Source organism: Dromiciops gliroides, chromosome 4, assembly GCF_019393635.1.
Source record: "Dromiciops gliroides isolate mDroGli1 chromosome 4, mDroGli1.pri, whole genome shotgun sequence".
Lineage (NCBI taxonomy): Eukaryota > Metazoa > Chordata > Mammalia > Microbiotheria > Microbiotheriidae > Dromiciops > Dromiciops gliroides.
The window spans coordinates 273,870,088-273,887,701 of NC_057864.1; the positions used below are offsets into that span (position 1 = coordinate 273,870,088).

The window sequence follows — 17,614 nt, forward strand, 5'->3', positions numbered from 1 at the left end:
GAAAAGAATGCCTTTAAAAGCCCAATTGGCCAAATGAAAAAGGAGATACAAAAGCTCTCTGAAGAAAAAAATTCCTTAAGAATTAGGGTTGAGCAAATGGAAGCTAATGATATTATGAGAAATCAAAAAATAATAAAGCTAAACAAAAAGAAGGATAAAATAAAAGGCAATGTGAAATATCTCAATGGAAAAGCAACTGACTTGAAAAATACATCAAGGCGAGATCAGTGGCTTCTTTTAAAACTTGACTCAGACTGGTGAGGGAATCCAGTGGTTGGCCGGGGGAAAATAGTTGTGGTCTCTGCTGGAGCTAAGGTGGAGCACCCATATTCTGAAACAGTAAGCAGACTAGAGTAGCAGTTGTCTGGTGGGGGAGAGGCACAGGTACACCAAGCTTTCAACTGTAGAGAATCAGATTTTTTCTTCTGGGTTAAAGAGGAAGTAGCCCTTGGTTAATTACAGGCAAGGAAGGCTGAGAAAGAGCCTAATCATATTACCTGGGCCCCCCTTTGTCTGGGGACAGTGCATACTGGAAGTAGCACTACACATTAAGAAGGATTTAAAAGCTAAGAAATAGGCAGTCAAGATGAGCAACAGAGAAAGCAGCAGATCATTAAAAGCTTCTTTGGTGGCAAGGTAGATCAAAATACATCCTCAGAAGAAGATAATAACAAAGTCAAAGCTCCTACATCTAAAGCTTCCAAGAAAAATAAGAATTGGTCTAAGATCATGGAAGCACTCAAAAGGGACTTTGAAGAGAATGTCGGAGAGGTAGAGGGAAAATGAAGTAGAAGAAAAAATGGAAAGAGAAATAAGAGTGATGCAGGAGGGTCATGAAAAAAAGTCAACATCTTGAAAAGCCAAATTGGTCAAATGGAAAAGGAGGTACATAAACTCTCTGAAGAAAATCATTGCTTAAGAATTATGATAAAGCAAATAGAAACTAATGACTTTATGAGAAATCAAGACAGTATAAATCAAATCCAAATAAATAAAAAATAGAGGGCAATATGAAATATCTCCATGGAAAAACAGCTGAACTATAAAATAGATTTAGGAGAGATAATTGGAAAATCACTGGACTACCTGAAAACCATGATCAAAATCAGAGCTTTGACATCAGGGCAAATTGCCCTGACATTCTAGAAGCAGAAGGTAAAAGAGAAATTGAAAGAATACACCAATCACCTCCTGAAAGAGATTCCAAAAGGAAAACTTCCAGGAATATTATAGCCAAATTCCAGAGATCCAAGGTAAGGAGGAAATATTGCAAGCAACTAGAAAAAGGAAATTCAAATACTGTGGAGCTATAGTCAAGATAACACAAGATCTAGCAGCTTCTACATTAAAGGACCAGAGGGCATGGAATATAATATTCTGGAGGAAAAAGGAACATGAATTACAACCAAAAATCACCTACCTAGCAAAACTGAGTATAATCTTTTTTTAGGGAAAATGGGACTTCAAGGAAAAAGAGGACTGTCAGGCATTCTTGATGAAAATACCTGAACTGAATAGAAAATTTGACTTTCAAATACAGGACCCTAGAGAATCACAAAAAGGTAAACAGGAAAAGAAACAACAAGGGATATTAAAAGGTTAAACTATTTATATTCCTACATGGGAAGATAATACTTCTAACTCATAAGAACTTTTTCAGTATTAGGGCAGCTGAAAGAAATATACTTAGAACACACAGGTGTAAATTGAATATCTGTAAAGCATTTATTTTTTATCTTTTTTTTTTTTTCTGTGAGGCAAGCTGGGTGAGGTGGCTTATGTCTGGGGCTGGATTTGAGCTCTAGGCCTCTTGGGTCCAGGACTGGTGCACTGTCCACTGTGTTACCTAATGGAACCATGATGACAGCTTTATTTATTTTACAATTTTTTAATCATTTTTATTCCTCCTTATTGGACCAGGGTTTGTGCTGATGTTTTGTTAAGTGTTGGAAGCCTCACTTATATTCATTCTCTCCCTCATTGTATAACTTTTTTTTAATCATAAAAGTATTTTATTATTTTCTAGTTACATGTAGAGATAGTCTTTGACATTTGTTTTTATCAGATTTCTAGTTTCAAAATTTTCTACCTCCCTCCCCTCCCTAATCCCTCCCCTCCGATATAGGCTATATATGTACAATGCCATTAAACATATTTCTGCATTAGTCATTCTGTGAAAGAAGAATGAGAACAAAAGGTAAAAACCACACAGAAAAAAGTAGAAATAATATGGTTCAATCTGCATCTAGATTACACAGTTCTTTTTTCTGTATTTGGAGGGCATTTTCCATCATGAGTCCTTTGGAACTACCTTGGACCATTGTTTTGCCGGGAAGAGTCACGTCTATTACAGTTGATCAAAACACAAATCAAAACACAATGTTATTGATACTGTGTACAATGTTCTCATGGTTCTGCTCATCTCACTCAACACATCATGACATCTTTAAAATAAAGTTAAGGGGTAAGGAAGGGAAAGGGAGAGGTGGAAGGGGGTAAAGTAGATCACATAAAAGAAACAATAAAAAGCTTATGGAGTGGAGGGGAAGATGGGGAAGGAGCAGGAGAATGAGTGAGCCTTACTCCCATCAGAATTGGCTCTAAGAGATTATACCATACACACTCAAGTGGGTATAGTAATATCTTTTGCCCTGAGGGAAAGTGGGAGGGAAAGAGAATAAGAGGGGGAGGCAAAGGAAGAGAATAAGGGGGGGGAGGCAAATTGGGGGAGGGAGCAGTAAAAAGCAAAACACTTTTGAGGAGGGATATGGGGAAAGGAGATAGAAAATAGAGTAAATAATGTGAAGATGTTTTGCCTGACTGCACATGCATGACATATTGAATTGTTTGATTTCTTATGGAGAGTTAAGGAGGGAGGAAGAAAATTTGGAACACAAAGTTTTAAAAAATCAATGTGGGGAGTGGGGCAGCTAGGTGGTGCAGTGGATAAAGTACTGACCCCAGATTCAGGAGGACCTGAGTTAAAATCCAGCCTCGGACACCAGACACTAGCTGTGTGACCCTGGGCAAGTCACTTAACCCTCATTGCCCTGCAAAAAAAAATCAATGTGAATTTTTTTTCTTTTTATATGTAACTTACAGAAAATTTGCAATAAAAAATAAATTTAAGAAGTTAAAACAGAAAAAAAAGGAATTTGGATGCTATACCACTTCATGTATATATGTTTGGTATTGATATTGCTTCATCATCTATGGTAGCTTTTAACACGATGTAGTTTCCTTATCTCTTTTAATTAGGTATATTTTTGCTTTCACTTTTAGATCAGGATTGCTATCCCTGCTCTTTTTACTTCGACTGAAGCATAATGGATTCTGCTCTAGCCCATTGCCTTTACTCTGTGTATGTCTCTGCTTCAAGTGTTGTAAACAACATGTTATAAAATTCTGGTTTTTGATTCACTCTGCCATCTGCTTCCATTTTATGGGAGAGTTAAACCCATTCATACTGACAGTTCTGATTACTGTGTCTTTCCTTCCATCCTATTTTGCCTTTGTTTGCTCTCTCTTTCTCCTTTAACTTTTTCCCTTCTCACCAGTGCTTTGCTTCTGTCTGCCACCTCCCTAGATCTTCCTTCCATTTTGTTAGCCCCCCCCTCCCTTTATTTAATCTCCACTCCTCCTATTTCCCTGCTGGGTAAGATAAATTTCCATATTCAACTGATTGTGTGGATCATTCCATCTTTGAGACAATACTGATCAAAGGTTCAAGGGATGCCCACTATCTCACCTTCTCCTTCATTATAACAAATACTTCACACCTCTTTGTGTGAAATAATTTATACCATTCTACCTCACCTGTCTTTCTGCACCCACAGTATTCCTCTTTCTCATCTGTTATTTTTAGGTCTTTCCCTCAAATTTTCCTTATACCCATATGTTATAGATAGATGGATAGATAGATAGGTAGATAGATGACCAATAGATACATAGATAGGATATTTCTTCTAGATGTACTATTATAGATACACTTTTTAAAGAATTACAAGTATCTTCCCATTTAAGAATGGAGACAGTATACTTCTATTGAATCCCTTATATTTTCTTTTTTCCTTTTTCCTTATTTATGTTTCTTTTAGGCCTTATTGCAGATCAAATTTTTCATTTAATTCTGTTTAACTCCTTTTGAAGGTTTGAAATCCTTCTATTTCATTAAAAGAGCATTTTCCCCTTATATATCATGCTTAATTTTGCTGGGTAAGTGATTCTTGATTATAATCCTGTCTCCTTTGCTTTCTGGAATATCTTACATGACTTCTGGTCATTTAATGTAGCTACTAAGTACTGAGTAATTCTTATCATGGTTCCCTGATATTTGAATTCTTTCTGGTCACTTGCAGTATTTTTTTCTTGGCCTTATAGTTCTGAATTTTGGCTATAATGTTCCTTGGAAGTTTTACTGTAGGATCTCTTTCCGGAGATGATCAGTGATCATTCTTTAAATGCCTATTTTGCCCTTTCGATGCCTATGGTTCCAGTATGTCAAGGCAGTTTTCCTGGATATTTTCTTGGAAGATGTCCAGGTCCTCCTTTTCATTAGGGATTTCATGTAGTCAAATAATTCTGGCATTGTCTCTCCTGGATCGATTTTCCAGGTCAATTGTTTTTCCAATGAGGTATTTTATATTTTCTTTCTTTTCTATTTGTTTTATTGTTTCTTGATGTCTCAAAGTCATGGACTTCCACTTGCCCAATTCTAATTCTTTAGTTTTTTTGTTCAATTGGCTTTTGTACTTTCTTTTATATTTGGCCAATTGTACTTTTTTTTTAACATATAAGGTATTTTATTTTTTCCGTTACATGTAAAGATAGTTCTCAACTTTTGGTTATATAAGCTTTACAATTTCAGATTTTTCTCCCTCCCTCCCCTCCCTCCCCTCCCTCCCCCCTCCCCTAGATAGCAGGTAATCTGATATAGGTTATATCTATATATCTATATACATATACATATATATGTACACACACACACACACACACACACATATATATATATATATACACATAATAACATTAATCCTATTTCTGCATTAATCCTGTTACAAGAGAAAAAATCAGAGCAGTGATGCAAAACCTCAAAATAGAAAAAAAAACAACAACACCCAAAACAAAAGAAATAGTATGGTTCAATCAGCATCTATACTCCACAGTTCTTTTTTTTTTTTCTTGGATTTGGAGATCCTCTTCTATCATGAGTTCCCTGGAACTCTTCTGTACCATTGCATTGGTGAGAAGAATATAGTCCATCACAGTAGGTCAACACACAATGTTGATGGTACTGTGTACAATGTTCTTCTGGTTCTACTCATCTCACTCAGCATCAACTCATGTAAGACCCTCCAGGTTTCTCTGAACTCCTCCTGCTCATCATTTCTTACAGCACAATAGTATTCCATTGTATTCATATACCACAACTTGTCCAGCCATTCCCCAATTGATGGGCACCCCCTCAACTTCCAATTCCTTGCTACCACGTAAAGAGCAGCTATAAATATTTTTGTACATGTGGGTCCCTTTCCCCCTTCCATGATTTCTTTGGGAAAAAGACCTAAAAGTGGAATTGCTGGGTCAAAGGGTATGCACAGCTTTATCACCCTTTGGGCATAATTCCAAATTGCTCTCCAGAATGGTTGGATCAGTTCACAGCTCCACCAACAATGCATTAGTGTTCCAATTTTCCCACAGCTTCTCCAACATTTATTATCTTCCTTTTTTGTCATTTTAGCCAATCTGATAGGTGTCAGGTGGTACCTCAGAGTTGTTTTAATTTGCATCTCTCTAATCATTAGAGATTTAGAGCATTTTTTCATATGAGAATAGATAGCTTTGGTTTCTTCATAAGAAAACTGCCTGTTCATATCCTTTGACCCTTTCTCAATTGGGGAATGACTTGGATTCTTATAAATTTGATTTAATTCTCTATATATTTTAGAGATGAGGCCTTGATCAGAAGTACTGGCCTCAAAAATTGGCCAATTGTACTTTTTAAGGAATTGTTTTCTTCAGCAGATTTTTGTTTCCCCTTTTTCATTTGACCAATTCTACTTTTTAAGCCGTTGTTTTCTTTTTCCAAACTGTTGATTCTTTTCCCACAGTTCTCTTGCACCTCTCTTCTTTCTTTTCCCATTTTTCTTCTCCCTCTCTTACACAATTTTTAAGCTTTTTTGAGCTCTTCCATGAGTTCTTTCTGGGATTTCTGACACCCCTTCCCATTTTTCTTTGGGTTTTTGCCCTTTGATATTATTGTCCTCTTCTCAGTTTGTCTTTGTCTTTTCTATCACCATAATAATTTTCTATGGTCAGATTCTTTTTTTGTTGTTTTTGCTAATCTTTTCTTGGACTTTTTCCTTTCTTTTAAATTCAAGCTCTGCTCTTGGGGTGGAAGAAGCACTGTCTCAGGTCTCTTGTGCTAGAAGCTACAAGCCATGGATGTTTACCTGATGCTACACTGATGTTACTGTCATGAAAATTTCTAAGTCAGATGAAGAAAAGAAATAGCAAAGTCTCCAAGCTATAGAAATAGTTTTATTGATAGAAGGCCTATCTCACAATAAAACTGGTCACAGGAAGGTTTAGGACCTCAAAGACCCAGAGCATCACCAGGAGATGGTATTTATATACAACCAGGGCTTAAATGTATTTATACACTACTATTTTTATACAAACTCCTCCCACAAACACCATTTACATCACACAATTCAAATGGTTCATTTACATTAAGTATAAAATAGAGTGAAGGAAACCTCAGTCTCATACACTTAACCTGTAGATTCACTATAGTGTATTTTGAACGGAGTGCTAGAAACCACTATGGTTTATTTCTTTGATGTCAGACAGCAGTGGAATCCATCAACTTCCATTAGATGGCTTATTCTCAATTTCTGATTTGTCCACTTCGGCTCAGGAGTTATTTTTATTATTTGACCTTTAAGCCAATTGGTGAATGCTTAACCACAGTAGATTAAACTAATGGTTTCAATTATGTGGTTTACATAAGTTCTTCTAATATCTATCTTACTTACTCCATTATTGTTTGATTAAGCTACTGAAGAATACCTAAACATGTTAAATCAGAATCCTTTATATACTGATTATTATAATAGTTAAATCACTTATATCTAAAGGGTGGGGAAAATCTCACTCACATTACTCTGAGGCCCACAGTGACCCTCATATCTGGTGCTATGCTTAGGGGTTTGTGTGGGATGTGAATGGTGCTGTTGGAGGCCATGGGTTGGCAGCTTACCTGGTGTTGAGCCAGGGTCCTAATGCTGGTGTCTGGTGTATGCTGAGGCTGGTGGGTTTTTTCTGCATTTCCTTGGGAATACAGTGATGCACATGGTGGTCTGGCCACTGGAGGTTTCCAGTTTGCCTTGGATTAAGCTAAAACATGCAGACACTGGTTGCCTATTTGCTTAGGTACCTGGAGGGTTGGTGTCTACCTGTTTGCCTAGGGCTATACTGAAGCATGTGTTGGTTCTCAGAGCTCCCATCTGCCCTTTCCCTTTGTATGCTGAGGGAAGTTTGAGGTCCTGGGATTGGTGTTTTCCTGGTCTATCACATTAGGGCTCAAAGTCTACCATTGGTTTGCTGAGGTGGTACTTGCAGCTGGCTTGCTGGGAAGCTTCTTGTCCTGGACAGCACTCTACTCTTACCCTAGTGAGACAGACCTTTCTTGCCAATATTCCAAATTTCTTGGGCTAAAAGATTGTTTCATCCTGTCTTTTTGCTGGTTGTCCTGTTACAATATTTGTTTTGGGGTGCTATTTTTATGGTTGTTTGGAGATGGGTATAGGACAGTTATGGTGATTGACTGCTTATTCCACTATCTTGGCTTTTACTTCCTGGTTTTCTGAAGATGTCTCTAGTTTGGGGATGGAATAGGATACAGTGTAACTGGTTCCCCATCATCTTCAAGCAAAACATAGAAAATAACTTGCTAAAAGTGTTATAGAAGTGATTTTTCATCTGGTGTTGGTTGGACTCAAAGGTCTCTGAGGTCCCTTTCAAAAATGAGATTCTGTAATTCTCAATTTTAGCCACTTATTACATTAGCATAAAAGAGGAAAGAATGAGGATAGAAGATAAAGAATTCTAGTCCTATGCTCTGACTTGTTAGAAATTCATTGATTGAACCTGGATGAGTCATTTATCTTTCTTAGATTTTGTTTGTTTGCATTTATTTATTGCTATGTTTTAATTCAGAGACTCTGATTTCTTTGACATAAGGACCTTTCACTGTGGAAATTCTCTCTCTGCAATGTAGTATTGCAATCTGAAATTAGGACATGTTGTGTGTGTGTGTGTGTGTGTGTGTGTGTGTATGTGCATGTTTGTGTATATATATATATATATATATATATATATATGGAGGGGGGTAGTGTGTATAGTTTATAAGATTTTCCCGTGCAAGACCTGATTGCAAATTCCGGTTTTAATTTTTGCTATCTCTCTGACTTTTTTCAAGGCTCTTTTCATTTACTCTTAGAGTCTTCATTTTAAAAATTAAGACATTGGACTAAATGGCTTCTAACATTTGTTTCATCTCCAAATCTGTGATCTATGAACATATATGCAACCCATTTCAATAGCTAAATGCTTTATACTATGAGATACTATTTAATGTTTTTTTATATGAAAGACACTGGAAACAGAAATTTATTTTAAAGCTTGTGTAGTTTCCAGCCAAAATATAAGAAAGAACATGCATTGTTTATCTATATTCTATTTGTATGTTTCTCAAACCATCTAATTGCCAAATGATCCTGGTGGGGTTTTCATTATGAAGCTGGTAGTATCTGGAGCAAAATCAAGATTAAAAATTTCCAGGACATAATGGGGGTATTCATAACCAGTGTTTTGTTTATTTTATTTCCTACTAAAAGCATCAAGAAACTGGCTATGTAGTCTGCCTTTAGGGGCTTTAAAATTTTTATCTACAGTCTTGGGTTTCTTTTCTAAAGATGAAGTTCTGCAGTTAGGATGACAAGATCTCCATAGTAGATAAAGCATTAAGTGATTTGTCATATTGAGGATATGAAAAAGTGAACTCTTGTGAATTTTTGAAACAGCTTATTATCTACAACTGTCTTAGCTTTTGAAAAAAAGCTAATGGTTATTGGAATTGTTGGTCTCCTTTAAAATTTCCTCTATATTTTGTTGTCTTCCATTTTCCTCGGTTCCTGAAGTATTCTGCAGACACTCAGGCAATGTGGACTTTTCAAATTGTAAATTCATTTGACTTAATGGATAAGAGGCTTCTCTTTTGACAAAATGAAATTTTCATGGGAACATAGAAATGTTCTGCTGCTTGAAACAGGACAATGGAGCTAATTGGCTTTTGAGCTGAAAGCATCCAAATGAGAGCACTAACTCATCATTTTTTCATTAGTCTCTGCATGAATAACTCAAAACCAAGGTATTTATCTTGATATGTAACATCATGTAATGTTATTTCCTATTTTAAAGGTCAAGATCATAGATAAAAATTATAAATTATAGATTAAAAACTTAACCAAGAGGAGAGAGATTGTAGAAAAAACAAACTAAGTAAAGCTGCATTAGCATTCATTATGTGTATCCTTAATTGGAAGCATGCTTGACAGGTAGATACATCATTGGGACCAATTTTTTTGTTGTTTAAGCCCCACTTCTTTGTAGTATATACATGGAAGAATGATGAGCAATGCTGCCTTCCCCAGGTGTTTCTCCTTGATAATAGCACAAAGATGCTGATGGAGGAAAAAGGAGTAGGTTCAGTCTAACTGTTAGGTAGAAACCTAATTAACTTGGACTAGGGTCAGTTATCATTGCTTAATTCCTAACCTCTTACAACCAACTGAGATCCATGCTACACCTCCTTCATATAGGCATAGACTAGTGAGATATCCAGGGCTCTATGTCCTTGGAATCTAAGGACAAGATTTAGTAATAATAATAATGAGCTCATTTGTATGTAGCCTTTTAAGGTTTAGAAAATATTTCCCAAAGCAACCCTATAAAGATTGCTAGATATGGTCTCAGAGTATCTGGATTCAAATTCTGACTTTGACATGTATTACTTGTAAACTTTACCCAAATGGAGAAATGGAGGAGGGTTGAACACTACCCCCTAAACAAAACTAGTGCAAGAAATTTCATATGCTTGTACTACCAGGTCCAGAATGGGGGAATGGAGGCCCAGCTACATCCTTTCAGAGTAGTGACTCCTTCTGAAGTGCCATCCATTCCCCAAAAAGTGAAAGTGGAAGATACTCTGTCCAAGCCATGGTTGCAAAAGGAAATGTTATTAAAGTAGGACGTGGTTCAGATCACAAGAGCTACAGGAATGACCTAAAGAATGTCTCCAGGAGATTCTATGTCTGAAGGAAAAATAATTTAAAAACTAGCTGGGATCAGTCATCTCCCTATGAAATTTACTCCCAGAAGGAAATCAACCTGACTGAATATAAAACAAGAGGAAGAAATTGAGTAAAGCTAGCTAGGAGTTAAGGGTGAAATAGGCAAAGAATCTATATAGTAATTGAAGGAGAAAGAGCCAATGTGAAAAAAGTCACAGAAAATCTAGTAGGAAGGTAAAGCAAAAGGCTGAAAAATAATAAGCTAAGATAAATAGCCCTTAAACTAAGTGAGTGACTTATTATAAAAAAGTTAAATGAGTAAAATCAAGAGAAGGAACAATAATTTGAAATATATATAATATACACACCTAAATATATGTATATATACATATATGTTTGTGTGTGTGTGTGTGTGTATGAGGTAGAGAGAGAGAGAGAGAGAGAGAGAGAGAGAGAGAGAGATTAAATAATAAGTGAAACAAAAATACATAAAAAGTAGATTCTGGCAACTCCCAAGAAGTAATTGAGGATCAAAAAACTACACCAAGGTGGTTCAAAAGCAAAACAAAATGTTTAAATGAAGATATTAGGATAGAAATAAGATCAAAGTTCTTGAATTATTGGGACACAAGATGATGGAGAGAAGCCAGGAAGTTGCCTGACCTCTACCCAGTTTCCTTCAGATACATTAAATCAAACCTCTCAATGGATCCAGGAGTGACAGAACCCACAAAAAGATGGGGTGAAACAATTTTCCAACTTAAAATAACTTAGAAGGATTTCAGGAAAAGACAGTCTCACTTTGGTAAGAGAGGAGTGCAAGTCAGCATAGATGATGTCTGGGCAAGCCAGCCACAGACTCTTAGCCATAGCACAAATCAGCAAGCAAGGCCCCTTAGGAATTGCTCAACAGCCTAGTGGCAAAGTAGGCCAGCTGTGAGGTCATCAACCAAAGCAAATAATGCAAATTGCCAACCTGGGAAGCCCCCACACACACACACACACACATTGTCCCAGAAACCAGCATGCCTAGGCTGGGCCACCCCAACAAATTGAGTAAACTGTGAGTCCCTGAGCCCCTGGTACAGAAAGCCAAGGAAGAGACCCCTGGATCCCATCATAACTAGCTTGGGACAGAGATCCCTGTGTCCCAGGAGAAGAACTCAACTTAAAAGATAATTAAATAGGCTGAAAAGATGAGTAGGAAACAGAAAAGAGCCCTGATCATACAAAGCTACTATGGTGACAGGACTCAGAAGAGGACAACACAGTTAAAATGCCTACATGTGAAGCCTCAAAGGAGAAGATGAATTGGCCTCAAGACCAAAAAAAAAAAAGTTTCTTGAAAGAACTCGAATTTTCAAGGCAATGTTTTCTTCAGTGAGATTATGCACCTCCTTTTCCATTTGGCCAAATGAATTTTTTAAGGAATTGTTTCCTTCAGCCAATCTTTGTGCTTCCTTTTCCAAGCTGCTGATTTTTTTCCTAATTTTCTTGTGCTGCTCTCATTTCTCTCCCTATTTTTCCTTCTACCTCTCTCAATTGATTTTGAAAATCCTTTTTGAGGGCTTTTTGGTCTTGAGACCAATTCATCTTCCCTCTTGAAGCTTCACATGTAGGCAACTTAAGAGTATTGTCCTCATCTGAGTTTGTGTTTAGGTCTTCCTTGTTGACACAGAAGCTCTCAGTGGTAAAAGCTCTTTTTTGTTTCTTACTCATATTGCAGCTTTTTTTAAAAGTTGAGGTCTGCTCCTGGGGCACCAGGGTCCCTGTTTCAAGCGTCTTTTGCTGGGGTATAGGTGCTGTGTCACTGGCTTTCTACACTGAAGCCTCTATGGCTTGTGGATTTTTCACCACCCTACACTTGCTGGTGGTACACTGGGATTGGTAGGCCTGGTTGTGCCTGTCCTGTGGGTTGCCCTCTAATTGATAACCTGCCCTCTCAGCTTGTGCAAGTGGGTTTTGCCACTGTCCTGCTGTGCCACTAGCTTGTTGAGCCAGGATCCAGGAGCCTCAGTTGCTCAGCTGTGGCCCACAGCTTCCTGCTGACTTGCCCCAACTGCCTCCACACTGTGCTGTGGTGTACTGCACCTCCCTTTTGCCAGAGTGGGGACTGACCTTTCCTGAAGTCTTCTCAATTATCTCTGGTTGGAAGACTGTGTCTCTCTGTCTCTTTGCAAGTTCTGTAGTTTCAGAATCTGTCCAGAGGCTTGATTTAATGTTCTTTTTGAGGGAACAGAAGGAGAGCTCAGGCAACTCAATGTCTTCTCTCCACCATCTTGACTCTGCCTCCTTCCACCATCTACTCTTGGAAGAGCTCAAAAAGGATTTTAAAAAGCAAATAAGAATCATTGGGAAAATACATGAGTTATATGAGAGTCAACAGCCTCAAAAGGGAAGCACAAAAATTATCTAAGGAAAACAATTCCTTAAAAAATACATTGGGGGGGCGGAGCCAAGATGGCGGAGAGGAAGCAGCAAGCTGCCTGAGCTCTCCTTCTGTTCCCTCAAAACGAACATTAAATCAAGCCTCTGGACGGATTCTGAAACTACAGAACCTGCAAAGAGACAGAGAGACACAGTCCTCCAACCAGAGATAATTTAGAAGACTTCAGGAAAAGGTCGGTCTGACTCGGGCAAAAGGGAGGCCCAGCGCAGGGCAGCAACCCAGCGCCGAGGGGGTCGGGGCAAATCAGCAGGAGCTGCGGGTCACAGCCGAACAACTGAGGCTCCCGGAACCTGGTTCAAAAATCTGGTGGCCAAGAAGGACAGTGGAAAAACTTACCTGCACCGGCCGAGAGGGCCACGAACGGCGGGATCAGACGCCGGGGTCTGGCGCCTGGCTGGCCGAGCACAATCAGACAGGAAGTGCAGGACAGGGGATCTCCACACACCATAAAGGCCTCAGAGTAAAAGCCCGGTCACACAGCACCTATACACCTGCACAAGAAGCCCAAAACAGGGACCCTGGTGCCCCCAGAGCAGACCTCAACTTAAAGAATAAATAAATAAGCTGCAATAATGAGTAAGAAGCAAAAAAGAGCCCTCTCCATTGAGAGCTTCTGTATCAATAGGGAAGAAGCCAACACAAACTCAGATGAGGACAATAGCCTCAAATTGTCTACATCTGAAGCCTCACAAGGGAAGGTGAATTGGTCGCAAGAACAAAAAGCCTTCCTGGAAGAGCTCAAAAAGGATTTTAAAAATCAATTGCAAGAGGTAGAAGAAAAAATGGGGAGAGAAATGAAAGCAACACAAAAAAACTATGAAAAAAGAATCAGCAGCTTAGAAAAGGAAGCTGAAGAAAACAAAGCCTTAAAAAATTCACTTGGCCAAATGGAAAAAAAGCTGCATAATCTCACTGAAGAAAACAATACCTTAAAAAATTCACTTAGCCAAACGGAAAAAAAGGTACATAATCTCACTGAAGAAAACAATGCCTTAAAAATTAAAGTGGGACAGTTGGAAGAAAAGGAATCCATGAGACACCAAGAATCGGTCAAGCAGAATAAAAAAAATGAAAAAATAGAAGAAAATGTGAAATACCTCATTGGAAAGACAACTGATCTGGAAAACAGATCGAGGAGAGACAATTTGAGAATCATTGGATTGCCTGAAAGCCATGACCAGAAAAAGAATCTAGATACCATATTCCAGGAAATTATTAAGGAGAACTGCCCTGATATCATAGAATCAGAGGATAAAATCATCATTGAAAGAATCCATCGATCACCTCCTGAAAGAGACCCCAAAAGGAAAACTCCAAGGAATATTGTACCAAATTCCAGAATTATCAGGTGAAGGAGAAAATATTCCAAGCAGCCAGAAAGAAGCAATTTAAATATCATGGAGCCACAGTCAGGATTGCTCAGGACCTGGCAGCTTCAACATTAAAGGACCGCAAGGCTTGGAATATGATATTCCGGAAGGCAAAGGAGATTGGATTGCAGCCGAGAATCTATTACCCAGCAAAAATGTGCATTTTCTTTCAGGGGAAAAGATGGACATTTAATGACATTGGGGACTTTCAATCTTTCCTGGTGAAAAGACCAGAACTGAATAGAAAATTTGATCTCAACATACAAGACTCAAGAGAAGTTTAAAAAGGTAAACAGAGGGGGAAAAAAAAAGTTACCCTATTAGGTTAAACTGTTTATATCCCTACACAGGAAGATAATACTCATAACTCTTAAGAACTGTAAATGTATTTGGGCAGAGAGAAGGACTTTATATAGAGGGTATAAATATAAATTGTCTTTGATGTGATGATACAAAAGAATTAAGGAGATAAAAAGGGAGTCTATGGGGAGGAGAGGAAAGGGGAGGTGGAATGGGATGAATTATATCATATGAAGAGGTGGAAAAAAACCTATTATAATAGAGGGAAAGAAAGGAGGGGGGAACATGGTTTCAACCCTATTCTCATTAGATTTGACTCAAAGAGGGAATAACATATATGTTCATTGGGATAAAGAAACTTAACTCACTCTTTAGGGAGACAAAAGGGGAAGGGAAAGGGGGGGACTGAGAAGGGAGGACAAAAGCAAGGGAGAAAAGGGTAAAGAAAAGAGAGGGGGGTGATAAAAAGGGAGGGCAGATTGGGGGAGGCAGGGGTAAGAAGTAAAACGTCGGTGAGGAGGAATAGGGTGAAAGAAGGGGGGAAAAGTACAAAGGGGGTAAATAGAATGGAGGGGAATAGACACTCCGTAATAATAACTGTGAATGTGAATGGGATGAACTCTGCTATAAAACGGAAGCGAATTGCAGAGTGGATTAAAAACCAGAACCCTACAATATGCTGTTTACAAGAAACACATTTGAAGCACAGAGATACACACAGAGTAAAGGTAAAAGGCTGGAGCAGAATATATTATGCCTCAGCTAAAGTAAAAAAGGCAGGGGTAGCAATCCTTATCTCAGACAAAGTGCAGGCAAAAATAGATCTCATTAAAAGAGATAAGGAAGGAAATTACATCTTACTTTAAGGTACTATAGATAATGAAGTAATATCAATATTGAATATGTATGCGCCAAGTGGTATAGCATCCAAGTTCTTAGAGGAGAAGTTAAATGAGTTACAAGAGGAATTAGATAGTAATACTATACTAGTGGGGGATCTGAATCTCCCCCTCTCAGAATTAGATAAATCTAGCCAAAAAATAAATAAGAAAGAAGTGAAAGAGGTGAAAGAGGTGAATAGATTACTAGAAAAGTTAGACATGATAGATGTCTGGAGAAAATTGAATGGGGATAGAAAGGAATATACCTTTTTCTCAGCAGTACATGGCACATTTTCAAAAATTGACCATGTATTAGGGCACAAAAACATCATAGTCAAATGTAGAAAGGCAGAAATAGTAAATGCATCCTTCTCAGATCATGATGCAATAAAAATTACATGTAAGAAAGAGCCAGGGAAAAGTAGAATGAAAATCAATTGGAAACTAAATAATTTCATTCTAAAGAATGAATGGGCCAAACAAGAAATCATAGAAACAATCAATAACTTTATCCAAGAGAATGACAATAATGAGACAACATACCAAAATCTATGGGATGCAGCCAAAGCAGTGCTTAGGGGAAAATTTATAGCTCTAAATGCCTACATGAATAAAAAAGAGAAAGAGGAGATTAATGAATTGGGCATGCAACTTAAAAAGCTAGAAAAAGAACAAATTAGAAATCCCCAATTAGACACTAAATTAGAGATCCTGAAAATTAAAGGAGAAATCAATAAGATTGAAAGCAAAAAAACTATAGAACTAATCAATAAAACTAAGAGCTGGTTTTATGAAAAAACCAATAAAATAGATAAAATACTGGTTAATTTGATTAAAAAAAAGAAAGAAGAAAACCAAATTACCAGTATCAAAAATGAAAAGGGTGATGTTACCACCAATGAAGTGGAAATTAAAACAATAATTAGGAAATATTTTGCCCAACTGTATGCCAATAAATTTGACAATCTAAATGAAATGGATGAATATTTACAAAAATACAAACTGCCCAGGTTAACTGAAGAGGAAATAAAATCCTTAAATAAACCCATATTAGAAAAAGAAATTGAACAAGCTATTAATGAACTCCCTAAGAAAAAAATCCCCAGGGCCAGATGGGTTTACGGGTGAATTTTACCAAACATTTAAAGAACAATTAATTCCAATATTATACAAATTATTTGGAAAAATAGGTGAAGAAGGAGTTCTACCAAATTCGTTTTATGACACAAATATGGTGGTGATACCAAAACCAGGCAAAGCAAAAACAGAGAAAGAAAATTATAGACCAATCTCCCTAATGAATATTGATGCTAAAATCTTAAATAAGATATTAGCAAGGAGATTACAGCAAGTGATCACCAGGATAATACACTATGACCAGGTGGGATTTATACCAGGAATGCAGGGCTGGTTCAACATTAGGAAAACTATTAACATAATCAACCACATCAATAAGAAAACCAACCAAAATCATATGATTATCTCAATAGATGCAGAGAAAGCTTTTGACAAAGTACAGCACCCATTCCTAATAAAAACACTAGAGAGTTTAGGAATAGGGGGAGCTTTCCTTAGAATAATAAACAGTATCTACCTAAAGCCATCAGCAAGTATTATATGCAATGGAGATAAATTAGAGGCCTTCCCAATAAGATCAGGGGTGAAACAGGGATGTCCATTATCACCCCTATTATTTAATATTGTCCTAGAAATGTTAGCTTTAGCAATCAGAGAAGAGAAAGGAATTAAAGGAATTAGAATAGGCAAGGAGGAAACAAAACTATCACTCTTTGCAGATGATATGATGGTATACTTAAGGAATCCTCGAGAATCAAGTCAAAAATTACTTGAAACAATTAACAACTTTAGCAAAGTAGCAGGATATAAAATAAATCCACATAAATCATCAGCATTTCTATACATGACCAACAAAGTCCAGCAGCAAGAGATAGAAAGAGAAATTCCATTTAAAGTAACGGTAGGTAATATAAAATACTTGGGAGTCTACTTGCCAAGACAAACCCAGGAACTCTATGAACACAACTACCAAACACTCTTCACACAAATCAAATCAGATCTAAATAATTGGAAAGATATCAATTGCTCATGGATAGGCAGAGCTAATATAGTAAAAATGACAATACTGCCTAAATTAATTTACTTATTCAGTGCCATACCAATCAGGCTACCTAAAAATTATTTTATACAGCTAGAAAAAATAATAACAAAATTCATCTGGAAAAACAAAAAATCAAGAAT

At 37.3% G+C, this 17,614-nt stretch overlaps 1 pseudogene; it reads left to right on the plus strand.

Annotated features, from left to right (window-relative positions):
- The first annotated feature begins 4,438 nt into the window (after positions 1-4,438).
- LOC122755018 overlaps positions 4,439-17,614 on the plus strand; it is a 34,628-nt pseudogene continuing 21,452 nt past the window's right edge.